Source organism: Lissotriton helveticus, chromosome 1_1, assembly GCF_964261635.1.
Source record: "Lissotriton helveticus chromosome 1_1, aLisHel1.1, whole genome shotgun sequence".
NCBI classification, from domain to species: domain Eukaryota; kingdom Metazoa; phylum Chordata; class Amphibia; order Caudata; family Salamandridae; genus Lissotriton; species Lissotriton helveticus.
In genome coordinates this window covers 382,052,807-382,080,082 of record NC_136057.1, presented here as the reverse complement: position 1 = coordinate 382,080,082, position 27,276 = coordinate 382,052,807, and the positions used below count along the sequence as shown (strand labels likewise).

The following is a 27,276-nucleotide window of genomic DNA, read 5'->3' as shown; positions in this document are numbered from 1 at the left end:
GCTTGCTCATGGGACATGGTGATGGCACGCTGAATCAAATTAAGTTGTGTTGGGAGCTCATCCGCAGTCACAGCCCTGAAGAAGTTGAGCCAAGGAAGCTTAGTTGCGGTATGGAAGGGCCTGTAGTCTGTTCATCCCTGCTCCAAAGTGGACAGGATTTTTCTGCCCCGCTGCACAGTCCCTGCCCCTTGAGGAGATTACCAACTGACATGTCGCAGGAAATCTGGCACCTGTTGCAGATTCGAGGCAATATATTTTTTCCCTTGGCGATTAAGACAAAGCCACGCTGGATACAGAATTGCATAATCTATGCCGGCTTGTTGCAGCTTCTTCTTTACCGGTGTTCTATAATCCACTGTCCCCCATGTGGCAGTGTCCCCTCATCGTTGTGCGCATGCGCACTAATGGTGCGCATGCGCATTTTAATTTTCATGACGTCTCACTACCCCGCCCATCAGGGACTGTACCCCCTGTTTGTGCACACATTTACGCAAGTGTGGGTGGGGCCAGTTCTACGTTGCCCGTCGCGCGCGCGAGCTCCTCCGCCGCTGTGATTAGTCAGCTCTGGCAGGCGCTGCGATGGCGCTTCCTACCAGAGGCAGCCTCGGCGGCAGAGGGACAGCGCTGCGGGCGGACGCGCCTGAGGCGACCCTGCTTTGACCGGCGGCAGCAGCAGCATGTCCCGCTGCGGCTGACGGGGGAGCCCGGGGCTGCCGCCACCTCTCCGCCGACCCCCGCCCGTGAGCATGGAGCCCGCCGCCGCCGTGCCCCCGCTCAAGGAGGTGCACTGGAGTTCGGCCTCGCTGCCCCTGGACCAGCTCATCAGCTCCTACAGGCTGGCGGCTGCCCCAGGTAGTGCGTCTGGACACCGGTGAGTGCAGCGGCACCGCGCCTGGAGGGGCCTGTGGGAAGCGGGGAGCCAGGGTCCGACGCACCTGCTACGGTCACTGGCTGTGCAGGCGGCACCGGGCGCAACCAGCAGCTCTCCTGACTGACCTCAGCCTCCCCTTCAAAGGAATGGCTGCGGCATCAGCTCTGGAGATTTTAATTCATATTAGAGTAGAATTCCTTTCTTAGGTATTACAACGTTCAACAGAAGTGCAGGTGACTTAGATACCAAGGGACAGATTTAAAAGCCCCTTGCGCCACTTTTGCGTCACTTTTCCTATGTTAAAAATGACGCAAAAGTGGCGCAAGGGGCTTGTAAATAAGCCCCCAAGTTTGGGGGGCGGTCAAGGTTGCGAATTTGCAACCGAGACACGACCAACTTTATTTCTCCTTGGACTCCAATTAGGAGTGATATTGTACTTGGGACAAGTTGAGGATGGTTGCTTGTCTAAAAAGAAGCCGATCTCTTGTTCAAAACGAAGACAGACTTGTGTGAAGTAGTTACCGTCCCACCGTCTCCCTACCTCCTTGCTGTTGTGAGTACCAGTGTTCTGAATATGATAGGTCGCTGAGGAGTCCTGGTGCTGTAATTATGCCATACATCCCCACCGGACGCTTGTGTGGCATGGATCTCTACCTGGCATGCCCCTCAACTCTGCTTCATTTTCTGATGATTTGTTTGTTGGGCTACAAGAGAGTAGTAGAATTGGGGGTCTCTCTATCGCCCTCTCTCTCTCTATCGCCCTCTCTCTCTCTCTATCGCCCTCTCTCTCTCTCTATCGCCCTCTCTCTCTCTCTATCGCCCTCTCTCTCGCCCTCTCTCCCTCTATCGCCCTCTCCCTCTCTCTATCGCCCTCTCTCTCTCTCCCTCTCTCTATCGCCCTCTCTCTCTCCCTATCGCCCTCTCTCCCTCTCTCTATCGGCCTCTCTCTATCTCCCTCTCTCTATCACCCTCTCTCCCTCTCTCTATCGCCCTCTCTCCCCCTCTCTATCGCCCTCTCTCCCCCTCTCTATCGCCCTCTCTCCCCCTCTCTATCGCCCTCTCTCTCTCTATCGCCCTCTCTCTCTCTCTATCGCCCTCTCTCTCTCTATCGCCCTCTCTCTCTCTCTCGCCCCCTCTCTCTCTCTCTCTCGCCCTCTCTCTCTCTCTCTATCGCCCTCTCTCTCTCTCTATCGCCCTCTCTCTCTCTCTCTATCGCCCTCTCTCTCTCTCTATCGCCCTCTCTCTCTCTCTATCGCCCTCTCTCTCTCTCTATCGCCCTCTCTCTCTCTCTATCGCCCTCTCTCTCTCTCTATCGCCCTCTCTCTCTCTATCGCCCTCTCTCTCTCTATCGCCCTCTCTCTCTCTATCGCCCTCTCTCTCTCTATCGCCCTCTCTCTCTCTATCGCCCTCTCTCTCTCTATCGCCCTCTCTCTCTCTATCGCCCTCTCTCTCTCTATCGCCCTCTCTCTCTCTCTCTCTATCGCCCTCTCTCTCTATCGCCCTCTCTCTCTCTCTCTATCGCCCTCTCTCTCTCTCTCTATCGCCCTCTCTCTCTCTCTCTATCGCCCTCTCTATCTCTCTCTATCGCCCTCTCTCTCTCTCTCTATCGCCCTCTCTCTCTCTCTCTATCGCCCTCTCTCTCTCTCTCTATCGCCCTCTCTCTCTCTCTCTATCGCCCTCTCTCTCTCTCTCTATCGCCCTCTCTCTCTCTCTCTATCGCCCTCTCTCTCTCTCTCTATCGCCCTCTCTCTCTCTCTATCGCCCTCTCTCTCTCTATCGCCCTCTCTCTCTCTCTCTATCGCCCTCTCTCTCTCTCTCTATCGCCCTCTCTCTATCGCCCTCTCTCTCTCTCTATCGCCCTCTCTCTCTCTCTATCGCCCTCTCTCTCTCTCTATCGCCCTCTCTCTCTCTCTATCGCCCTCTCTCTCTCTATCGCCCTCTCTCTCTATCTCCCTCTCTCTATCTCCCTCTCTCTATCGCCCTCTCTCCCTCTCTCTATCGCCCCCTCTCTCTATCGCCCTCTCTCCCTCTCTCTATCGCCCTCTCTCCCTCTCTCTATCGCCCTCTCTCCCTCTCTCTATCGCCCTCTCTCCCTCTCTCTATCGCCCTCTCTCCCTCTCTCTATCGCCATCTCTCCCTCTCTCTATCGCCCTCTCTCCATCGCCCTCTCTCCCTCTCCCTCTCCCTCTCTCCCTCTCTCCCTCTCGCCCTCTCTCTATCGCCCTCTCGCCCTCTCTCTATCGCCCTCTCGCCCTCTCTCTATCGCCCTCTCTCCCTCTCTCTATCGCCCTCTCTCCCTCTCTCTATCGCCCTCTCTCCCCCTCTCTATCGCCCTCTCTCTCTCTCTATCGCTCTATCGCCCTCTCTCCCTCTCTCTATCGCCCTCTCTCCCTCTCTCTATCGCCATCTCTCCCTCTCTCTATCGCCCTCTCTCCCTCTCCCTCTCTCCCTCGCCCTCTCTCCCTCGCCCTCTCTCTATCGCCCTCTCGCCCTCTCTCTATCGCCCTCTCGCCCTCTCTCTATCGCCCTCTCGCCCTCTCTCTATCGCCCTCTCGCCCTCTCTCTATCGCCCTCTCGCCCTCTCTCTATCGCCCTCTCTCCCTCTCTCTATCGCCCTCTCTCCCTCTCTCTATCGCCCTCTCTCCCTCTCTCTATCGCCCTCTCTCTATCGCCCTCTCTCTATCGCCCTCTCTCCCTCTCTCTATCGCCCTCTCTCCCTCTCTCTATCGCCCTCTCTCCCTCTCTCTATCGCCATCTCTCCCTCTCTCTATCGCCCTCTCTCCATCGCCCTCTCTCCCTCTCCCTCTCTCCCTCGCCCTCTCTCCCTCGCCCTCTCTCTATCGCCCTCTCGCCTTCTCTCTATCGCCCTCTCGCCCTCTCTCTATCGCCCTCTCGCCCTCTCTCTATCGCCCTCTCGCCCTCTCTCTATCGCCCTCTCGCCCTCTCTCTATCGCCCTCTCGCCCTCTCTCTATCGCCCTCTCTCCCCCTCTCTATCGCCCTCTCTCTCTCTCTATCGCTCTATCGCCCTCTCTCCCTCTCTCTATCGCCCTCTCTCCCTCTCTCTATCGCCATCTCTCCCTCTCTCTATCGCCCTCTCCCTCTCTCCCTCGCCCTCTCTCCCTCGCCCTCTCTCTATCGCCCTCTCGCCCTCTCTCTATCGCCCTCTCGCCCTCTCTCTATCGCCCTCTCGCCCTCTCTCTATCGCCCTCTCGCCCTCTCTCTATCGCCCTCTCTCCCTCTCTCTATCGCCCTCTCTCCCTCTCTCTATCGCCCTCTCTCCCCCTCTCTATCGCCCTCTCTCTCTCTCTATCGCTCTATCGCCCTCTCTATCGCCCTCTCTCTCTCTCTATCGCCCTCTCTCTCTCTCTATCGCCCTCTCTCTCTATCGCCCTCTCTCTCTCTATCGCCCTCTCTCTCTCTATCGCCCTCTCTCTCTCTATCGCCCTCTCTCTCTATCGCCCTCTCTCTCTATCGCCCTCTCTCTCTATCGCCCTCTCTCTCTATCGCCCTCTCTCTCTCTATCGCCCTCTCTCTCTCTATCGCCCTCTCTCTCTCTATCGCCCTCTCTCTCTCTATCGCCCTCTCTCTCTCTATCGCCCTCTCTCTCTCTATCGCCCTCTCTCTCTCTCTCTATCGCTCTCCCTCTCTCTCTCTATCGCCCTCTCTCTCTATCGCCCTCTCTCTCTCTATCGCACTCCCATCTCTCTCTATCGCCCTCCCTCTCTCTCTCTCTCGCCCTCCCTCTCTCTAGCGCCCTGTTCTCTTCTCTTCTCAAGTGCTGATCTGCTGCTCTCTTCCACCCTGCCTCCTTCTCTAACTCCCTGTTCTCTTGTCATCTCACGTGCTGAACTGCTGCTCTCTTCCACCCCGCCTCCTTCTCTAACTCCCTGTTCTCTTCTCTTCTCACGTGCTGATCTGCTGCTCTCTTCCACCACACCTCCTTCTTTAACTCCCTGTTCTCTTTTACTGTGCTTATCTGCTTTTCTCTTTCACCCCGCCTCCTTCTCTAACTCCCGGTTCTCTCAGACACAACCACACACAACCAAACCACACGCGCAACCAGACACAACCACACACATGTTTATAAGCATTTTATCTTCTTTATTTCTCAAGCTCACTAATGCAAATGAAAACCTGTACAGCAGTGTCCTTACTGCAGTTTTCAGAATTGTAGCCAAGAAGTATCTACACCTACCAGAATGGCAACAATTGCTGCTTAGCCGACGAATTCCTTGACCACCCAACATTGGTTCTTGGATTATGCCTGCCATTATTATAAAACTGTTAACACATTTTTGCACACCATGTAACTTGCCTTATCTGCATACTCTCTGCTAATTTTGTTAATAATTTGCAGGATTATGGCGGTATGCAGAGACCTGGAATTGTTGTCGACTACCAGACAAATCTGGTATTTGGTCGGCCTGCTGGAAGGTGGATGAAAAGAAAGATGATGCAATCGCTTAATAAACCCATTGGAGGGGCGTTTGTCGACAAAAAAACTAAATTGAGAAAACCTGGATCAAATGGCAATGCGGTCAAAAAAGGTATGTTTCTAGATAGACAGCTTCTGTTTTTTAGGTTTCGCCTCTCACCCCTGGACCAGAGTACCCCTACTCACCCCTAGATCTGAGCACCCGCTACTCACCCCTGGACCTGAGCACCCGCTACTCACCCCTGGACCTGAGCACCCGCTACTCACCCCTGGACCTGAGCACCCGCCACTCAGCCCTGGACCTGAGCACCCGCCACTCAGCCCTGGACCTGAGCACCCGCCACTCAGCCCTGGACCTGAGCACCCGCCACTCAGCCCTGGACCTGAGCACCCGCCACTCAGCCCTGGACCTGAGCACCCGCCACTCAGCCCTGGACCTGAGCACCCGCCACTCAGCCCTGGACCTGAGCACCCGCCACTCAGCCCTGGACCTGAGCACCCGCCACTCAGCCCTGGACCTGAGCACCCGCCTCTCAGCCCTGGACCTGAGCACCCGCCTCTCACCCCTGGACCAGAGTACCCCCACTCACCCCTAGATCTGAGCACCCGCCACGCACCCCTGGCCAGAGCACCCGCCACGCACCCCTGGCCAGAGCACCCGCCACGCACCCCTGGCCAGAGCACCCGCCACTCACCCCTGGATCTGAGCACACGCCACTCATCCGTGGACCAGAGCACCCCCCAGTTGAAAATTAACTTGGGTGAATCTGAAGGAGCTACATTTTAAGGTGTATTTCAGAGTGCAAAGTCTGTTACGATGAGACCCAGGGGCTTATTATGTCTGTGGTGCATTGAACCTAGGGGGCAAGTCAGAAGTGCTCACTATATCCTAGTTGGCTATTATTACTAAACCTTAGGCTTCCATTAGAGTCTAATGGGCCCCTTTCACTTGGACGCAAGGTGTTGCTTGTATCTGATTTAGGATATTACATAACATGTGACAATCGTGGCAGATCAGCTCTTACCTGTGCCCTCAGCTCTTACCTGTGCCCTCAGCTCTTACACCTGTGCCCTCAGCTCTTACACCTGTGCCCTCAGCTCTTACCCCTGTGCCCTCAGCTCTTACCCCTGTGCCCTCAGCTCTTACCCCTGTGCCCTCAGCTCTTACCCCTGTGCCCTCAGCTCTTACCCCTGTGCCCTCAGCTCTTACCCCTCTGCCCTCAGCTCTTACCCCTCTGCCCTCAGCTCTTACCCTGTGCCACACATTGAATTGGAGATCTCTGCCTCGTTCACAGTTGATAGATGGACCATATCAGTAATATTCATTGGCAGTCTGGGATGGGACAAAAACCTGACTGGAGGTGGTAGGGGGGTTTTGGGGAACTTGGACGATCACATTGTTTAAAGTTTGTCACTGTTAATGTGTACTCGCCAGCCTGGCACGCTGCTGCAGCCGGTGACTGCTCCTCTGAACTCTTCTCTCCTTCCCAGAGCTTAACACCAAGATGATTGGCTTTGACGAGTTCTTGCCCATGCTGCAGACAATTGCGAAGAACAAGGACTAGGGTACCTACGATGACTTTGTGGAGGGGCTGAGGGTCTTCGACAAAGAAGCCAATGGCTCTGTGATGGGCGCTGAGTTGCGACATGTACTAGTCACTCTGGGTAAGAGGCCATTTTGGCACAGTACTATTTTCAAGGCAGAGTATAATTGACTGCTGAACTCCCCAGCCCCCCTGCAGTGTTCAGGGCCCCCCTTTCTGATTCCGAGCTTAGATTTCTACCCGCGTCTGGATATTACAGTTAATGTGCCCTGTTTCAGCCTAACAAAGTGTCCTATCAATCTCATTTAACTGTACATTCTTTTGGGGCGAGGGAGGACGGGGACACGGTTGGGTTACAAGTGGTTTTTGGATTGCCCCTTCTACAGGCTAGAGCTTTGACTGACTAATAGTTAGTCTTGGTGAGCCATGTCCTGGAAATTGGTGGCCTCCTTGTCTTGTGGGTAGCGGCCACTTCAGAACATCTGCTCTGTCTGGTTTTACCCTGGTGGCTGGCTAGTCTCATCAGCCAGTGCTGCTTCTGTGGCGGAAGTGTATTTGGTGGGTAAGTGCTGGGTCTGAAGCTGTGCGTGCTGCTGCATTCTGGGCAGTTAATCTGGAAGGTGTTTGATCGAAGCCTGTGTGCATTTTTGTCCTTTCCATTGTGCAGGTGAGAAGATGTGTCTGTATGTGTGGCTGTGTCTGTGTGGCTGTGTCTGTGTGTGTGGCTGTGTCTGTGTGTGTGGCTGTGTCTGTGTGTGTGGCTGTGTCTGTGTGTGTGGCTGTGTCTGTGTGTGTGGCTGTGTCTGTGTGTGTGGCTGTGTCTGTGTGTGTGTGGCTGTGTCTGTGTGTGTGGCTGTGTCTGTGTGTGTGGCTGTGTCTGTGTGTGTGGCTGTGTCTGTGTGTGTGGCTGTGTCTGTGTGTGTGGCTGTGTCTGTGTGTGTGGCTGTGTCTGTGTCTGTGTCTGTGTGTGTGGCTGTGTCTGTGTGGCTGTGTCTGTGTCTGTGTGTGTGTCTGTGTCTGTGTGTGTGGCTGTGTCTGTGTGTGTGGCTGTGTCTGTGTGTGTGGCTGTGTCTGTGTGTGTGGCTGTGTCTGTGTGTGTGGCTGTGTCTGTGTGTGTGGCTGTGTCTGTGTGTGTGGCTGTGTCTGTGTTCTGTGTGTGTGGCTGTGTCTGTGTGTGTGGCTGTGTCTGTGTGTGTGGCTGTGTCTGTGTGTGTGGCTGTGTGTGTGGCTGTCTCTGTGTGTGTGGCTGTGTCTGTGGCTGTGGCTGTGGCTGTGTCTGTGTGTGTGGCTGTGTCTGTGGCTGTGTCTGTGTGTGTGGCTGTGTCTGTGTGTGTGGCTGTGTCTGTGTGTGTGGCTGTGTCTGTATGTGTGGCTGTGTCTGTGTGTGTGGCTGTGTCTGTGTGGCTGTGTCTGTGTGGCTGTGTCTGTGTGGCTGTGTCTGCGTCTGGCTGTGTCTGTGTCTGGCTGTGTCTGTGTCTGGCTGTGTCTGTGTGTGTGTGTGTGTGGCTGTGTCTGTGTGTGTGGCTGTGTCTGTGTGTGTGTGTGGCTGTGTCTGTGTGTGTGTGTGTGGCTGTGTGTGTGTGTGTCTGTGTCTGTGTCTGTGTGTGTGTGGCTGTGTCTGTGTCTGTGTGTGTGCGCGGCTCTGTCTGTGTGTGTGCGCGGCTCTGTCTGTGTGGGGCGCTCTGTCTGTGTGGGGCGCTCTGTCTGTGGGGCGCTCTGTCTGTGTGGGGCGCTCTGTCTGTGTGGGGCGCTCTGCCTGTGTGGGGCGCTCTGTCTGTGTGGGGCGCTCTGTCTGTGTGGGGCGCTCTGTCTGTGTGAGAGTGGCTCTATATGAATGTCAGTGCAATCCATCACGTCATTAACAATTACAGACCTTCACATCGCCAACACCGTGGCATTGGTTTGATAGTTGAAATAATTGGGCAGTGTGGTGGTTATAATATTAATTATGGGTATCTCAAAATAAAGGCTTTGTCAATGTGAAGGGCATGTCTTTGAAATTGGATGGACTCTTCTCCCTATTTCATTTTTTTCCAAATCCTTCGGCTCTCTCATTGACCAATCTGTGTCCTTCAAAGGGCATGTCCAGAAAAGAGCACAGACTTCTGAGTCCCAGCTTACATTAAAGCACATTATAAAGCTTGCCCTTCATCTTAAACATTTGTGGTTCACGTTCCAGGTACTTGTCTTATCATTTGCCCAATGAGGCCCCACACTACTCTCCCACAGTTCTCATTAACACCTGTCAAAGTTTCTCTTACGCGGTCGCTTTTCTAATCGCCAACAACAGACAATGTGAGCTTGTTTGCCCTTCTTTGAAATAATTACATGAGTTCCCTCTCCATTTCATAATCCACCTCGAAGTGTGTTGTGTGAGCTACAAGGCACTTCTCTTGAGTAAACCTGAATACATTGCCTCTAAACATGGCTGGTGGACCAAACACTGCTGGCAGTTCATCTCTGGCTAGGTTCTGTTATCTGCCGAAATTCCATTAAATTCAGAGGCTGCTGTTTCATGATACTTTGATTTGCATCTCTGCACCACCACTGCCATGCACACACACACCACCACTGCCATGCACACACGGACACCACAAAAGAATTTATGCAAAGCATTGTCATTTACAATGCCAGTAACTCAAACTTAAATGCTGCGAGACCTATTGCATTGCAAATGCTTATTTTCTATCGCTTTGCTTTTGAAGCAATTGCACCTCCTTGGCTTTATCTTACGATGTTTACAGCTAAAGCACGAGTGCGTCAAAGGTCTCGCATTTGAGAGACTTTGATCTATTTGCATTGTAAATGACAATGTTTTTTTATTTGTCTTCAGAAAATCTACCAGAGGTTTTTCAAACCATTCAATCAGACTCGGTGTAATCCGTTGCCTTGCAGTCTGCCTTGGAGTCCTGCTCGCCTTGTCTCTTGGCTGTGCTCTTTTCCCTTGAGGGTTTCAGGTCACGGCCTGCTTGGTGGGGTTTGATTGCTTGCTTGTGGAGGGAGCGAGATTGCGGGTCATTCCCTAATAAGAGTCCCTGGTGTTTTTTAAACGCTTATCTGGCACACCCTGGTGGCAGAGTAGTTTCTAATGGGTTTCTGTCCACATTGAAGGCCTTCTCTTCTAGGTTCCAACCAAGTTATTGTAGTTGAACTAGCAGTATGTGTATAAATTAACGTTTATTTATCTAAAAAAAATTCCAGGCTTACAAGGAACAAATAAAAAGGGAGAGCGTACTCATTGCTACAAGTATCCTAAACAACCCAACAGTCAAGTCCTGGTGCGTTTCCAGCTTGCCCTCGTGGGTGACTGGGATACCGAGTCCTGAGAGAGAGATACCAGCCCTCCAGCATTCTAAATCCCAGGTACTGAACTGACTAAAACCTTACAGAGAATTCTTGAGTCAGATTCTTGGCAAAACAAACTTAACTTAAATTGCTACTTACTCCCTCCCACGTATTAGGCTTAGGTCAGGTACAGCGGGGTAGGCGTAGTTAGAAGCACCATTGACGATTAGTCAATGTATATATGTATGTATATCTTTTATCCATTTTAAAGTATCATATGGCTAAGAAACCATATCAATGCTTTTACAGTATTATTTTATAATCCTGCTTTTACTATATGCATTCTACTTAACCCTAAGTATTGCAATTGTAGCGATTCATTTCTCTTGTATGAGAAAAGAGACTGATCAATAAATAACACCTTTTATTGAAAACGCCCGTCTCTTTTTTTCTCTACAATCTGGTGAAACTAAGAATGCCCGTATTGACTGAGTAAAATAGCTGTCTTTTGTTTTCACACGACTCTAGAGATGTACTCTTGATCAGGGAGAGCAAAGTTGTCATGTTCTATGGTTGTCAGAAACTAAATCCCTTCTTGTCTATCCAGGGAGGTTAAAATCCTCCTCGCCTATTCGAGAAAGTTTCTAGTGAACTCTGAGCTAGCTGGCACACAAAACTTAAGTCTAATATAGTCAGTAGAAGACCTAGTTACCCTCTGTCCTACGTCTATACTATTGAAGATATTATTCCAATGCGCAGAGCCTATTGGGAATATAGGAACTACACTACACCCCACTGACCCCACTGGTGCGGCCCTCAGACACAAACCACAGTGTAAATTTGGCCCCTGAGAGAACGTTTGTGAGTACCCATGACCTATGCTGTGCTTCCAAGCGCTGAGATACCCCCCTGGGGGTGATTCAAGCGCTATACACATTAAATAAAATCATTAATTAAATTAAACAGGTACACATGCTGCAAACGGATAAGTTAGTTACCATCAACAATTAGCTTGCAGCCTGTAATGCTGTGGATGCACTTGCACCCTTCCTGCCACCAGGGCTCACACTGCATATTGAATGTTCAGATCTGTGTACTCCTTCCTCAGCTTTGCAAATAACACTTCTTCCGTACTGAGTTTCACCCAAAAAATTGTAGTTTCGCAGGAAATGAATTTCTTGGAAATGTGATGCCCACCCTCAATATTCCAGTCATCGCCCCCTCTGTACAAGGACTCCTCGGAGCTCATGGGCGTTCATAGACCTGGCATGGATTTTTCCATCCTATGGTCTGTCTGGACATACTCTAAAATTTAGAAGTCCTGCATATGTTCTCCCCGTTGTAAGATGCCTTTTCTAATAATATATTCTTTCTGCTTTTTTGTGATCTGAAATCTGATTTCTTTACTTGCACTGTACACAAGACTTTTGCTGTTACTTTTGTAATAGTTGGTGTGCATTTGTTCTTGAGAATTTTGCTAAAGATGGTTTAAAACTTGTGTTTACTTTTAGGGTGAGAATCCCTTTGAAATCGTTGAACAAACGGGAGAATCGGTAGTTGAGGAAACAACTGATGCGAATGATGAAGACAATGACCAAAACGAAAAGGAGGACATTGATGGTGAAAACGATGAAAATGAGGAGCAGATAATGTGGAGGCAGAAAGTGCAGATGCGGATGATGCTGCTGACCCAAATGATTACTCTGGGGACTTAACAACCACTGATGAAAAGTAGTTGAGAAACTGCCCTGAAAGACCAAACACTTTAGCACACTGCATTGGTGGACTTTAAGAACAATTTTCCGCAAAGTTGAGCAGTTCGTTCACCCTGCATGCATTCCACTTCTGTTTTAATTGCCTATGGGCAAACCGGTTTTAAGTTTAGTTTTTTTATTAAACTAAAGCTTGTATTAAGCACAGCAAATGCGTCAGTATTCTTCCAGTGTAAATTGATTTGTTCATGGTTACGTTTTGAGGAAATTTGAGCAGTTTGGGTTCTAAACATTCCAATGTGATTTTTTTTTCTCAGTTTTTAGCGCCCAATGTAGTGTTGCATATAATTCAAGCTGTTGTAGCAAAGAAACCCTGATTATGTCCTGCAGTAATAAAGGCTTACAACAAGATTATACACTTATTTTGCACCTCTCCTATATGGTACTGTCTACCTCAAAGAACGGGTACACTCAAGGTGGTGTATAATGTGTTTTATGCCCGGAGGTAGCGCCCCAGGGGGGAGCACTCGCCTGTTTAATGCTGATCAAAGGCTCTTTGCTGAGGTGTGAGATTGGAAAGGGGGCCGAGGGTATTCTGGGTGACGAGGTGTTACTGTAAGGCCTGGTAGCCTCTGGATAATGAGCAGAGGTGGGGATGGCAAGAAATATCCGCTCTGCCTATGGGGGCCTTGTGACACCAGCTGGGTGATTCACCCACCGAGGTGTTCCTTTCTTGCTTTAAAGCGTTCGATTTGTCTTGTGTTTTTTCTGCACTTTTATTTAGCGCGAACCCTATCGGAAGGTATTGCAGCGCTTTAAATGAACACTAGTTACATCACACAAGGTCACTTTTTAAACCAGATAAACAAGCATTTTCGGAAATTATGTAGAATATTCCTTTTGTGGAGTGCTGCAGTCGGGGCCGGAGCTGAATTTTAATCGGGGGGGGGACTGCAGTGATGGACTGCAGTGTGTCTGCTGTTATACCAATGGCATAAATCACGCCAAGCCAGACTCTGTACCCACAGGCACCAGCTCCCGACTGTCAGGGTGGTCGGGAGGCAGCTGGAAAGGTCTGAGGTACCAGGGAGAGGGGGCTGGACACAGACAGGGACGGAGGAACAAAGGAAGCAAGAAAGAGCGGGAAAGACGAGGAAGGAAAGGAGAGGAGGAAGAAAATAATATGATAAGGAAGGAGGAGGGGCGAAGAGAGGGATAAACGGAGGAGGGGGTTATGAGGGAGGAGAACAGAAGTGGATTGACAGAATACAGACTACGGAAATAAAGCGCGAAAACGAAGGAAGCAGTTGAGGCAGGCATGCAGGGTGGAAGGAGTAGAGGGGAAAGATCAACAGGATAGAAAGAAGAGAATGGAAGGAATAAAGCTGGGAAGCTGCACATTGGGGACACAAGAAATAATGAGCAGAAGTAGAGACGGAGAAAAGCAGAAGCACAGAGAAAGAGACTGAAGAGGATGGGGCAATGTTGGAAAGAACGAAGAATGAGGTAAGAAAGAGAAAACCGGAGCGAGAACAAGGAAGGTGGAATGAAGAAGAGGAAATCAAATAAGGAAGGCAGTAATAAAGAAGATATGAGAATACAGGTGATGAAGTTGTAGAAAATATGGAGGAAGGGGAAGAAAGGAGAAAGTACACCAAAGCATGTAAGAAAATAAAAGATGCATCGAAGATGAAGAATGGGAGACGGAGATTGACAAAGAGGAATACATGAAGGAGGAGACTGAGGGAAGGTGATAGAAATGGGAGGAAAGTGAACAAGTCAGTGTAAAGTGGTAGGTGGAATGAAGCATGGGCCGCAAAGAACACCAAATAAAAAGCGAGAAAAACTAGCTCTGGCATTGCGCGGAGTGGGGCGGGGGAGCGGCTTCCTTTCAAGTCTGATGCCGAGGCATGGTGTGGGATGTGGCTGGTGATGTGCACGCGCCTGGCTCACATGAACTGAATTGAATCCGCAGTTTGGGGAGACTTTTCGGAACAACTACACAAACACAATTAGGAGGGGACCCAAGGGAAAGTTTAACGACCGAGCTCTGGATACATTCCCTACAGTATACTCATAACAACAAAGGTACCAGAGGGTCAAATAGTGGCAAGTGTACTCGGACTGGGACTAGATACTGATACCAGCAGCTACACCCTGACTCTTATAAAACTAGTAAGATAAGCCAAACCTGTGGATGGTCTTGAACACCCATCAGTCACCAATCGGAACCGCCCGTCATCATTTGGGGTTCCGTGAGAGACCCCCACACACACACACCAAGATGTCTTATCACAAACAGGAATGGGCCGAGCAGATGACCATTGGTCCCTCCCCAGTCGGCACAGATGCCGGTTTGAAGTACCGACTGAAAGAGCGGTGCTTCACTTTTGCCCTGAGCCGCTGCCAGGTGGGGTGAGGTCTTCACACCTTACAATTCGGTGAATAACTGAAATTGTAAGAGGAGACGGGACATTGCACCTAGGAGTTCCAGGTGATATTTGTGCCAGTCTGTCTATTGATTCACTATTTGTTTATTTATTTCACAATTTGATTACACGTTTTGGTATTCATTTGCTGCAGTAGCCATAGTCGTCAAATAGGTCCTGAAGAAAGCAAGGCATAATGGCCGTGAATTGCTGAAACATGTTGACCACGTTCCACCATTAGACAGTGTATATCTTTACCTGTCTTGACTATTTTTAATGTTGGAAGAGGAAGCATTATCCGAATAAATTTGTTCTTCACTTCCCAATCCAATTTTTTTTTTTTCACAACCGATTTTATTAAGGAATTCAAGCAAGGCAATCAATGTGGCACCCCACAATCAGGAGAAACCACCAAGCATTTGGATACATTACATCTAGCAGGATCGAAGGTCGAAATGAAATCATCACAAATCTTATTTATTTGAAACAACCCCCCACCCCATCCCAACTCCCCACCACCCTCAACTAATTCCACCCCGCAGTCCCACCCTAACCCTGTGCACGTGTAAAAAGGGGGAAACAGCGTTGTGTGAGTATAGTGTATCCGCCAAGGCGCAAGACACAGGCCCATGCAATGGGGGAGCTTAGGGCTCCTCTTCGGGGTCGATCGGGGGGTCCAGTGGCAAGTCCCTGTAATCGGCCCATCTTTTCCATATCTTAAAGTGCTTGCGAGGGCACCCTCGCGCTTCAAAGATCGGGCGCTCCAGACCCATACAGAAGTCTAGTCCCGCTTTCCATACACACAAAGGAGGTGCCCGTTTGTCTTTCCATGGTCTCTTGGCTAGGTCTCTTTTGGCTAATACAAGTCCCAACAGCAATAGATGGCGCTTATAGCAATTCCCCCCCACTCCTGCAAGAATATGGAGCAATCCCAGCCGGTGGGTGCGGGGTAGATCCCAGTGTAGTACCTCAGACAGGCAATTCCACACACCTCTCCAAAAGCCAGCTATCCCAGGACACAGCCACACCGTATGAAGCAGCGAGCCCATCTCCATCCCACAACGCAGGCATTCCGACGATTCAATCAGTCCCGCCTTCCAGAGGCGTTCACGGGTAAAATAAGCCCTGTGGAGAATTTTAAATTGAATAAACCTGAGCCTCATTGCGATGGCAGTGTCTCGTGGGGATTCCAGGGCCTCTCGCCAATCATCCTCGTCCATGGGACCAACATCTGCCTCCCAGGCCGTCCGCAGGGGAAGTAAATCAGAAGCGCAATGAGTGACCACCGTTTGGTATATCCGGGATACTTTTTTGTCACCGAGATCACCCATGAACAACTTCGCCTCAATAGGGCTGAATTCGGGGAGCGAGTCAAGATCGGCAATGTATGGTGTTAGCGCATGCCGGAGCTGTAAATACCGGAAGAATTGGGACCGTGGCATGTGGAACTCCGCACTGAGGTCCTGGAACGATTTAAGAGCAGTGCCAGTCATTTAGGATGAGCAGGTGAGCTGCTTGGTAGTAGGACAGGAGGTCCGAGGTGGCGAGGCCCCCACAGTACGTAGATAAAAAGCACGTACGTAGCGCCACCCGGGCAGAACCCCCAGCCCATAGGAACCGCCCCAAGACCGAATTCACCTGCCGAAACCACGAGGTCGGGACCGGATGGGGATAATTTTGCAGTTGATACAGAAGGCGTGGAAGCGCTACCATCTTAAAGATGGCGGATCGGCCAAAGATATTAAGGGGCATTCGGGACCAACTTTTCACGTCGGCTTGCACCCGCTCCCAGACCGGAAGTACAGAACGTTCCCACGTGAGGGTCGCAGATTCCGACAGGAACACTCCCAGGTATTGCAAGCCAGTGGTCGCCACCTGCAGGTCCAATGTCCAAGGGTCCGACACTGTGCCACCTCCAAGGACCCACAGGGTAGATTTACCCATGTTCAAATATAGGCCGAGACCTTTCCAAAGACCCGCATAATTTCCAACACTCGCGGCCCGGAGCGTCGCAGGTCCGTAAGGAAGAAGAGAACGTCATCAGCGTATAACGCGATCCTATCAGAGAGGCCCCAGGGCCACACAAAGCCACGCATCTGCGCGTCCATACGGACCCAGGCGGCCAACGGCTCCATAGCAAGGGCAAAGAGGTACGGGGATAAAGGGCATCCCTGCCGGGTCCCCCGGCCAATGTGGAAGGTCTCCGACACCGCCCCGGCAACACGCACAGTAGCTGTGATGTCCGTATAGAGCAGCTTAATATATGATAGAAATACGGGGCCCAGGTTAAGACGGGGCAGGAGCGCGAACAGAAACGTCCAGCTCACCGAGTCAAACGCTTTGTTAATATCAGCAAGCAACAAGGCCGCCTGCTCACCTGTGGCCCCCATGGCATCAATCGCAGCCCACGCGCGCCGAATATTATGGCGTGTAGCCCTGCCGGGCATAAAGCCCGATTGATCGGGGTGTACCAGTTCCGTGATATACGGAAGCAACCGATTAGCCAGGGCCTTGGCCAGTATTTTGGCTTCTATGTTAAGCAGCGAGATAGGGCGATAAGAGTCGTGCCTATCAGGGGGCCTACCCGGTTTCTGGAAAACCACAATCTCGGCATGACGCCAATCAGGCGGCAGCCTACCCTGCACACGCGCCGCTTCAAGCGCACGCCGAAAGTGGGGCCCTAGTTGCGTGTTGAACTTTTTATAGAATTCACAAGGGTAACCGCTCGGTCCGGGGGCTTTGCCCGCGTTAAGCTGTCCCAGAGCATCTCCCAGTTCTTCCGCTGTGAGAGGAGCATCCAGAGAGTTCCTGGCTTCGTCAGATACAGCTTTAGGGGGTAGGTCATCAATGAATTTAGCCACCTCCTCGCACAATAGGCTATCACACGGAGCATACTGCGTCGCAAAGTAGGTTGCGAAACTCGCCGCCAGGCTGGCGGGGTCTGTGATAACCACTCCATCATCCGCAATGAGACCCGGCAGCGTGTCGGGTGTAATGTTATATTGGCACAGTCTATAGAGCAGGGAGCCCGATTTGTCCCCCCATTGGTATATCTGGCTCCGCGTGGCCAGCCACGCCTGTTTGGCCTCATCCAATAGGACTGACGCGTAGGATTGCTGTGCCTGGAGAAGTAGCCGCACGGCAACCTCGTCCCCTCCTCCCCGACTCTGCCGCTCCAATGTCTCCACCAGAGCCGCAGCCGTCACGATCGCCTCACGACGCCCACAGCGAGCCGCAGCGGTCCATGCAATATCCATTCCTCGCACAGTGGGTTTCATAGCCTCCCACACCACTACTGCGTCCACATCATCAACAAGGTTCTCCCGCCAGTAATGATCAATGACCTCCCGTAGATGCTTGACATAGCTAGGCTGCTGAAGGTGCCACGAGGACATCCTCCACCGAAAGGGCTGGCGTTTCCTAAAGAGTTAAAGGTTTTTAGTTCCACTTCAAGCAATACTGGGGAATGATCAGACAGTCCCCTCGGCAAAATCTCCACTGCACGCACCCTGCACATACACAACCGGGGAACAAACATATAATCCAAGCGGGAAAAGGAGCCATGCACCGCAGACACAAACGTATATTCGCGCACAGTAGGGTGCATATGTCGCCAGGCATCAATCCAGCCCATTCCATCACACATCGCTCGCAGCCTGGTAGAGGGAGGGGAAGGGGGGTCAGCCAAATCAGTTCTCGGCGCCCCCTGCGGTCCATACAGATGTCCATCACCTCGTTCCAGTCTCCCCCGACCACCGCCAGGGACTCCGGGATATCACTCCACACCTGGAACAGTCTCTCAGCCAGGGCCCACTGCAGGGGGGGGGGCATAGACACTCCCAGGACCACGGGCTCCGTACCCACCATGCCCTTGACAAACAAATAGCGACCCTGCGGGTCAGCCCATGTCTTCTCGTGCACAAACGCCACCCTACGATGAATGAGGACAGCCACCCCTCTGGACCCCCTGGTAAAGCCAGCATGGTATACCTGCTGATAGCCCAATCTCTGCAGGCTGAGCACCTTCGACCCCATCATATGAGTCTCTTGAAGCAGAAGCACATCTGCGGCGGCTCTCTTTCCCCAGCGCAGGACAGCCCCACGTTTCACTTTGTCAAGCATCCCCCTCACATTCCATGTAACTACTCGCAGGGACTCCAACGGGAGTCCGTGTATTGTATCAGCCATAATCAGATGGAGACCACCATGGATGCCCCCTGCGCCCACACCACCCACCACTCAACAACAACTGCATCTTCATAAGTACGTGCACCCCCCCCTACTACCCCAAAACTCAAAAACTTCAGGGACAGCAACCGCCATTCCCTCCTCCAACCCCCAAACTCCCCCTACTACAACCAGGTTCGTAACCCCCCCCCTCGCCTCCCAACACCCCCCCCCTATACCTCACAAAACCATGAAGCATCTGTCGCGGCATGGGCACTCCCAGGCCCAAAACGGAGGGCCTAGGACCAACCATACCAATGGATCCCCAAACTTGAAAACCCAGTTGTCACAACCCCCGCCCCCCAACAATTCCTACCAATGTAGGAGAGGGACTGCCCCCAATCTGCGGTCCCCGAGCCATCTTCACCCCCCCACTCCAGGTCAACAGCACAGTCTCGAATGTCGCTGAGGCATCAAATAGGCCACAAGTCCAACGGGCCACAGCCACCACCACTCCAGACCCCGGGAGCCACCCCATCAAGCATGGAACACAGAGTACCTGAGTTCATCAGTGTCACTTCCCAGAGTGGTCGGAGTCTTCAGTTCTGCCACCTCCGTGTGCCCCAGAGACGGAGGCCGACCGCTTCCGTGATCGGGACCGTCGATTCCTCTTACCCCTGGCCGGTCGATCCCCCGGCTCCTGAGACGACCCCCTCGAGGATCCCGGATTCAGGCCCGGCTGAGCATGCGGCCGCAGCGCCACCGTTTCGTCCGTCCACCTGAAGAGATCCTCCGGGGAATCAAAAAACAGCGTCTTGGACTGAAAGATCACCCTCAGGCGAGCCGGGTACAGCAAAGAGTACTGGAGCTGCAGGCCCCGCAGCTTCGCCTTCGCATCCATGAAGGACTGACGCCTCTGCTGCACAAGTTTAGTGTAGTCTGGGAAGATCATTATTTTGCAATTCTCAAAGAGGAGAGCATCCCTGGACCTCGCTTCCCGCAATATGGCGTCGCGGTCGTGATAGTTCAGCAGGCGGGCTATTACCGCCCTGGGCCGCTCACCCTCCGGGGGCCTCTGGGTCAGGGCGCGATGCGCACGTTCAATGATGAAACAGTTGGACAGGGCCTCAGGAGGCATCCAGCTCTGCAGCCACTGAGCAAGAAACCGCGCCATGTCTCCCTTCTCACAGCGTTCCGGAAAACCAATGAAGCGGAGGTTGTTGCGCCGAGCGCGTCCCTCCGCATCCTCTGCCCTAAGTGCCAGATTCTTTTGCACGGATTCCACCACTGCCAGACGCTTCTTCAAGGAGCCCATATCGTCCTCCACAACCGAAATCCTGGATTCAGCTTCGGTTATCCGCTCCACCGCGTTTCTCAGATCTTGGCGGATCAGGGTTACATCTACTCCAACTGCGCCTATCTTGGCATCCAGCAGGTCCCTGGACTGAGTGATGGCTGCCATGAGAGCTGTATTGTCCCCCCCCCACCCCCGGGAGGGATTGTGGCTGTTGTTGTCCTCCACTCGAAGGGCCCGGGCCCCCAGAGGGTCCCGTGAATTTGTCGATGGTCGGCTGCTTAGTTGAGCCACCGCCTGCCCCTCGGGTCATGACTGCCAGTCCCCAACAGACCAACCAGAGTCAACACCAGCGAGGGCCGCGTGGGGCAACTGTTCCTTCAGAGGGCCCCGGATAGTCTCATTCGTGGTAAAGTTCTGTGTCTAGGCCAGGTCCAGGCAAGCCCCGAAACCAGCCCTCCACTTGCCAACAGTCAAAGGCCCCCAGTCCCCTGGCGGGCCAGGCGGCGTCACTCTCCCACAACCACGGGCTCCACAGCAATGGGCCTCTTATGTCGTTTATGCAGCCCAGCCAGGGCTCACCCTCCGCCTGGTGTTATCCCTCGAGGCTCCGAGCTCGTGGTGCGGCTCAGGTAAGCCGACAGCAGACCTCAGGATCCACTCCCACGCTGCCAGCAGCCCGCTGGGCCGTGTTGCACCCCTCGGGTATAGATAGCCCAGTGGCCACCACTACGGACGTCCAGGGGCCCCAACGCTGGTACTCACGGTTCTTTTCCGGCCACCGGGCCCACCATCGGCCGCCCCACCGCACTCCAGGCCGGTTTCTGTGCAGGGGCAGGAGGGGGTCGTCTCGAAAATGCAGCGCCGAGGCCCGACCGGCCCCGGAGGCAGCCGCCGTCCAGCGCGAGCCCCAGGCGCGAAACTCGAGGCCCCCGGCTCTCCAGGTGTCACCAGGCCGCAGCTGTCAGCAGGACGGAGTCACGCTCCTCCGAAATTCAATCGCGCCGTTTCACGCCCAGGGGCAGAGTGTGCATCAATCGGGTGACCCGCAGGGCTGCCCCGGCGCCCAACAACTAGCAGGGCGGTCGCACCGCGCCGGCGGTATCACTGCAGGTGTGCCTAAGCAAGTCCCCGGCTTCCCGGCCGCGCACTGGGCCGCTCCTCCTCCGCCGTCTCCCCGCGGCGCTCAAGGCATATAGGGCACCGCCGACTACACCGGAGGGACACCGACACCCGCTGCAATTGTCACCGCTCTCCGGGTAAGGTAGGTAGGCTCGGGGAACAGGATAAAAGAAGGATGATTGCTCGGGCAAGCGGGAGCTCTAGAAGGCTGCGACCGCCATTGCCGCTAGCTAAGCCACGCCCCCTTCCCAATCCAATTTTAACACACTTTTTTATTTTAGTTGCATTCAATTTTTGCACTGCACAGTCTTCTTTCTCATCAGTCACACCCTACAGCTACTCATAGTGTAGAGAGGCCACCCCACGCTCCCAACAGGAGGGACAAAAGGTCATCTGCTCGGCCCATTCCTGTTGGTGATTGTTAGAAAGGCGATCCCGGGGGAGGCAGAAGATGTCTGACTGACCACCCCTAGGTCCACCTCTCTGTCGAGAAGTAGCCGAGCGTTATCGAGAGGCCTCCTGAGCGAGGGCCCTCTCCTAGGATCGTACAGTAGAGTAACCACAACACTACAAACGGACACCACACAAGAGGATAAGTTCTTAGGCTTTATCAGGAATAAAGGTTGCTGGATCTCAGTACGACAGTGCTGGATAAATCCATCGTATTTAAGATCTAGAATCAGGCGGGAGTGGATGTCAATGGTAGGAAGAAGACCGACCTTGGCGGTAGGAGAAATGAAATAGGAAAAAAGAAAAAGGATAAGAAACAAGACAAAAAAACAACGCCCAAAGGATATGCGTAAATAATAATGATGGGCGGTCATAGGGCTTACCACACCGTGTTGAGGACTGTATACCTGGGGCCCTGGTGACCGACACTGGGACGGAAAAATCCCGATTGGCACCGAGTGCATTCTGGAGCGAATGCTCCTTTAATGTACGTTTGATCCTCCTTGTAACTCACCCAGCCTTGTAAGGGTGTCCGAATGTAATATTGTAGTGCCAAGCACCAATCACGCCCGTGTAAGGGTGTCAGAATGTAATATTGTAGTGCAAGGCACCAATCACGGAGGAGTAAGAGGGGGACCCAACCCTTTGCACACCAGAAGTGAAATTAAAAATATAACCGGCTCCTCAGCAGAGCTGTAGTCCAAATCATTGCAGCCCACAAGGGCGTAAGAGCCATGTCTAGTTATAAGGAGCGTGTGCGCACTCCGAGGGCCCTCTTGTTGTTACAGCCGGTAAGGCGTAAGTCAAAAAATTGCTCCGTCTGACCTTGAGGCATTAAGAGCCTAGGAGCAATTTGGGAACACAAGCGAAGGGCGTAATCCAAACTGGTATAAGTGGAACCTGATTGGGTTACGCCCCCCGGCTCGTAATCGGCTCTAATCCGCACTCAGCCACTTGGGAAGGCCTGTAGCGGATAAGCGCGAAACTGCGCCATGATAGGAAGTAGTCCCCGACGTACCCATGGAAGTACATTGTGAAGGTACTAGTTTGGGACAATATATAGTACCTACCTGCACTGAATACGGAACCCTTGGCATTAGTAAGATACCTTACCACCACCGACAGTGGCGTAGTAGTAACGCTGGAACCCCAGAGCGGGGCCAAGCTCTCCCAGCCCCGTCTGGATTTAGCGTCCAGTTGGGCCAACGTATGTAGAGTCAATCTATAAAATGAGAGCACGCCATCTCCACACCAACGTGAGCGTCTTAAGGCTGCGTGACCGGAAGTGTTAACCATTTCGTGTTATGACACAAAGACATCGTCTAGGCAGTTGAGGCATGAAGCTTATATGCAAATTGCACAGGCATTGCAACTAGAAGCGCACATTGGTAAAACCCCACCGGTCAAGGAACATTTCAAGTATCCCGCCCGTGGGCGAAAACAATTCCTGGCGGGAACACTTAGTAAGCGTGAGAAACCAAGGGACAGTAAATAACACAGAAAAGCTGCAAGGTCCCTTCTATAACAGGTGGAAATACATATGAACACATATAACAGAGATCCGTCAGGCCTTTATTGTAAAAGGGGTGTAAACGGGTATAAAAACTAAGTCTAATAAGGCCACCCGCGTTGCGGATAGACCGCCGTATTTTGATCTTAATTTGATTTTGATTTTGACTTAACACTGACTCCTGTGGTGGCGCAGTCTAGTTTATGCACGTCACGTACCGACGTGACGTACAGGCGCCGGGATTAGCGTGAAAGCCGAGAGCGGTGCACCATCGGCTCGGTGCTCTTTAGAGGTTATAAATTAAATAAACCTGACGCAAATCCTCTACACTTGCAGTGTCTTCATTTATGGTAACCACTACGTTACAATGGCGACGAGGGTGGGATGTTAGACCCACCCACCACGAGGAACGACACGAGCAGGAGCCACCGAGGGAACCAACAACCACACCGGTGCACAGAAGACACGTGGCAGAGGAGCAGGACCACAGCGCTGAAAGGTCAAGAGAGCTGGTGGTCGGGGCGAGACTAGCCAGAATCAAACACACAGGTACCAGCCCTAAAGAGCGTGGCAGAGCCCAGGATCGCCCAGAAAGGCAGAACAAACCTACCGAAGGGACAGGGCACTACCCAGAAGCCCACAAGATAGCGCGCCAAACCAAGCAAGCCCAAGGCAAAGCGCGCCAAACCAAACAGCAACCGGCGAGACAGAGAGACAGCGCTGGATCCCCCACCGAAGAGCGAGGGGGCGGACGCAAGTAGTCCCCAGTCTCACACAAGCAAGGAAGAGCAAGACAACACACCAGGCAGTCCCAGGAACCAAGGGAGCACGCCCTCCGCGATCAAGAGTGAGAAGATGAGTGCGCAGGCGGGATACGCGATGGCGCCAGTACAATTTCTACCCAGGCCAGGGGAACCACTAATGAAGTGGGAGGACTGGAGAGAATACATAGACAATTTTATAGAAGTATTGGAAGACGAGAGCGAGGAGGTGTTCAATCCTAAAAGAAAAAAACGTATCCTATTACTCAACCTATGCCCAGAAGGTCTGAGAATATACAAGAGCCTGGTGCCAAAGGAAAGAGGAAGCACGGACGACAACGTGCATGCCAATGCCATCGATGACCTAAATGAACACTACAGACCGGCGGTGTGTGTGTCGGTAGACAGATTTAATTTCCAGCAGAGGAAACAACGTCCAGGCGAGACAGGGGAGGAATATGTTGCAGCCCTGAAGAGACTGGCGTCCACGTGCAAGTACGATAATTGGGAAGAAGAGTTCATCAAGGACCAGGTGGTGATGCACACCACGAGCACAGCAGTGCAGGACAAGCTGTGGGCCAGCGGAGACACCACCCTGAAGGAAGTGATGGTGATTGTCAAAAGAGCAGAACTGGCGCGCAGGTGTGCGGAAGCAACGAGGAAGGAGACGGCACCCACCGCCATGGTGAACAGAGTAGACGATGAGGAACCGCGCCGGGACCACAAGTACAAGGGGTTGGCGGCGAAGGGACCCAACAGATGGCAAGGCAACCCAGGCCCTCCGGGTAAAGAAGCGGGAAGCAACAAGAAGTCATGCTACCGGTGCGGGAGCTGGTCCCACGAGGCGCACGACAGGAAGTGCCCAGCATTACGCGCAAAATGTATGTACTGCGGGATAGTGGGCCACTATGAGAAGGTGTGTCGGAGAAAGGCCGCGAAGAGCGTGGTGAAATACATCGGACAGGACAGTGAAGAACAAGAAGAGGGCACGGAGGAAGATGTCGTCACAGTCATTTATATCGAGGATCAAGTACTAGGCGTAGATGGTCAAGTACCGAGTGTTGACGGCAAGAGAACAATGAAACCCGTCCTGGAGATGTCGATTGGAGGAATACCGATAAACGTGGTGGCTGACACGGGTTCACCTTACACCATCATTCAGAGAGCAGTATGGGAGGAGAGCTTTGCACCACACCTAGGCCCAGAACTGGAAAAGCTGGACATCCGACCAGTGACGTACAATGGGGACCGAATACCCATGGCTGGGTTCAGACCATTACATTTCGAGTTCAGAGGCCGATCTGCGTTCTGCAAACTCTACATATCAGAGAGAGGACCCTCGGTCCTAGGATGGCTTGACCAAGGCGACCTGGGCATCAAGTTGGATCCAGGGGGCAAAGAACAGATACTACTCACGGAACCGGGAACATGGCCGGACCTGGACAAATGGAAAAGTGAGTACCCTAAGGTTTTCGGAGGCACAGTTGGAAGGATGGAGAAGTTCGCGCACAAGATAATCCTGAAGGAAGATGCCATACCGGTCGCCCACAAGGTGAGGAATGTGCCATTGGCGGTGAGAGACGCAGTGCAAGAGGAACTACAGGATCTGGAGAGGAAAGGGATCATCGAACCCATCACATGCGCGGAGTGGCTCGCGCCCTTGGTAGTAGTGATGAAGCCAAGCGGGAAGGTCAGGCTGTGTGTCGACCTACGCGAACTGAACAAGAACATTGTGGTGGGGAAATTTCCCTTGCCCAGGATCAAGGAAATGCTGGCCAGCACAAGGGGGGTCAAATGGTACTCAACCATAGATTTGACCTCCGCCTACCACCAGATTTCCCTGCACCCGGAGAGCCGCAAACTAACCTCGTGTATCACCCCATTTGGGTGCTATCAGTTCCGCCGCATGCCGTTCGGGCTAGCATCAGCGGCTGCGGTGTTCCAAAAGCTGATGCACCAACTATTCAAAGACACAGATGGAGTCCAATACTTCCAGGACGACATCCTGGTAATGGGATGGGACAGACAGGATCATGACAACAAACTCGGAAAAGTACTAAAGATCCTTGAGGGTAAGGGCCTCACAGCTGAATGGACCAAGTGCCGGATAGGGATGGAGTCCGTGACGTACCTAGGACACGAGATAGAGGTGCGAGGGGTTACCCCGAAAGCAGACAACGTGAGAGGCATTTGCGAAGCACCACCGCCCTCCAACAAAGAAGAAGTCCGATTGTTCATTGGAATGGCGGAATATTATAGTAAGTTCGTGCAGCACTTCGCCTCCAAGACCCACCACATGAGGCAACTGACGAGAGACAACACAGAATTCTGCTGGTCGGAGGAAGCGCAAGGCGAATTTGAAGTCATCAAGAGAGAGGTGGCAGGAGCAGTACCACTCCAAGGATATGACCCCTAAGGTAACACAGTGCTCACCACCGATGCCAGCGACAAGGGGCTGGTTGCCGTCCTGATGCAAGACCGAGGTCAGGGGAGAATGGAAACGCTCAGCTTCGCATCCCGCGCACTGAGTGAAACTGAAAAGAAGTACAGCGTAATTGAAAAAGAAATGCTAGCGGTCGTATGGGCCATGACCAGATTTAGGCAGTTTTTGTGGGGCACACGTTTCCTATTGAAAACAGATCATAAACCCTTACTGAAGGTACTAACGTCCAGCGGACACGCAAGTGCTACGCCCAGAATCTCAAAGATGACTCTCAAACTGCTAGAATTTAGATACGATGTCGAACACATCCCCGGCAGTAGGAACAGGGTGGCAGACTATCTGAGTAGAGCAGTGGCCATGGATCAGAGTGGAGAAGACCAAGCAGGGGCGGAAGAAATGGTGGCACTCACAGAAGACCAAGAGAAAACCATAGAACATCAGGAATGGAAGGAAGCATATGGAGAAGACCAGATCCTAGAAGAAGTAAAATCATACATCACGAAGGGATGGCCAGACAAAATACAAACCCGTGGGGACCTCAACCCATACTTCGAAGTCAGAGAAGAGTTGTCGATGGACGACCTAGGAGTGTTTGTATACAGAGGGGAGAAAGTCATCCCCCCGGCAGGAATCATCCCCAAACTATTGGACATTCTCCATGAAGGACACTTGGGGATAGGGAAATTGAAATTGAGAGCCAAGCAAAACTACTGGTGGCCAGGGATGGACGTAAAGGCTGAGAGGCATGTCAGGGACTGCTCACAGTGCCAAGGGGCGGATAAGACACTTAAACCACTACGCCCGGCTCTCGGCAAGTTCGATCCCCCAAGGAACCCATGGGAAGAGTTATCAGCGGATATTCTGGGCCCGATACTGGACATACACGGAGTCCAAAAGTATGTATGTGTTCTTATGGATAGGTACTCCAAGTGGCCTGAGCTGAAAATAGATGAGGCGATGGATGCGGAGACCATTATTAAGTTCCTGGCCGACACATTTGTGAGGGAAGGCATCCCTAAGTCCATCCTGAGCGACAATGGTCCCCAATTCAGGTCAGAGAAATGGAACAATTTCATGCAGAGAAATGGCATACTGGTCAAGCACACGTCAATATATCACCCCGCAGGAAACGGACTGGTGGAGAGATTTAATAGAGTGGTGACGGGGTCCGTTCAAGCAGCTATCTCCAACAACAAGGATTGGGAAAAGGAGATATGGCACTTGGTATGGGTGTACAGGATCACCCCTACAG

General features: G+C 52.5%; 1 protein-coding gene and 1 long non-coding RNA gene across 3 annotated transcripts in view; one reads left to right on the top strand and one right to left on the bottom strand.

The window, feature by feature from the left end:
* Window positions 1–27,276, bottom strand: part of LOC144809462 (sodium- and chloride-dependent GABA transporter 2-like) — a 1,234,427-nt gene that overhangs the window by 166,984 nt on the left and 1,040,167 nt on the right. The gene's annotated exons all lie outside the window — the stretch shown is intronic.
* On the top strand, window positions 586–12,264 carry LOC144809488 (uncharacterized). Its single transcript, XR_013606867.1, has 4 exons — window positions 586–871; window positions 5,230–5,419; window positions 6,799–6,972; window positions 11,648–12,264. It is a non-coding gene; the product is annotated as an uncharacterized LOC144809488 (long non-coding RNA).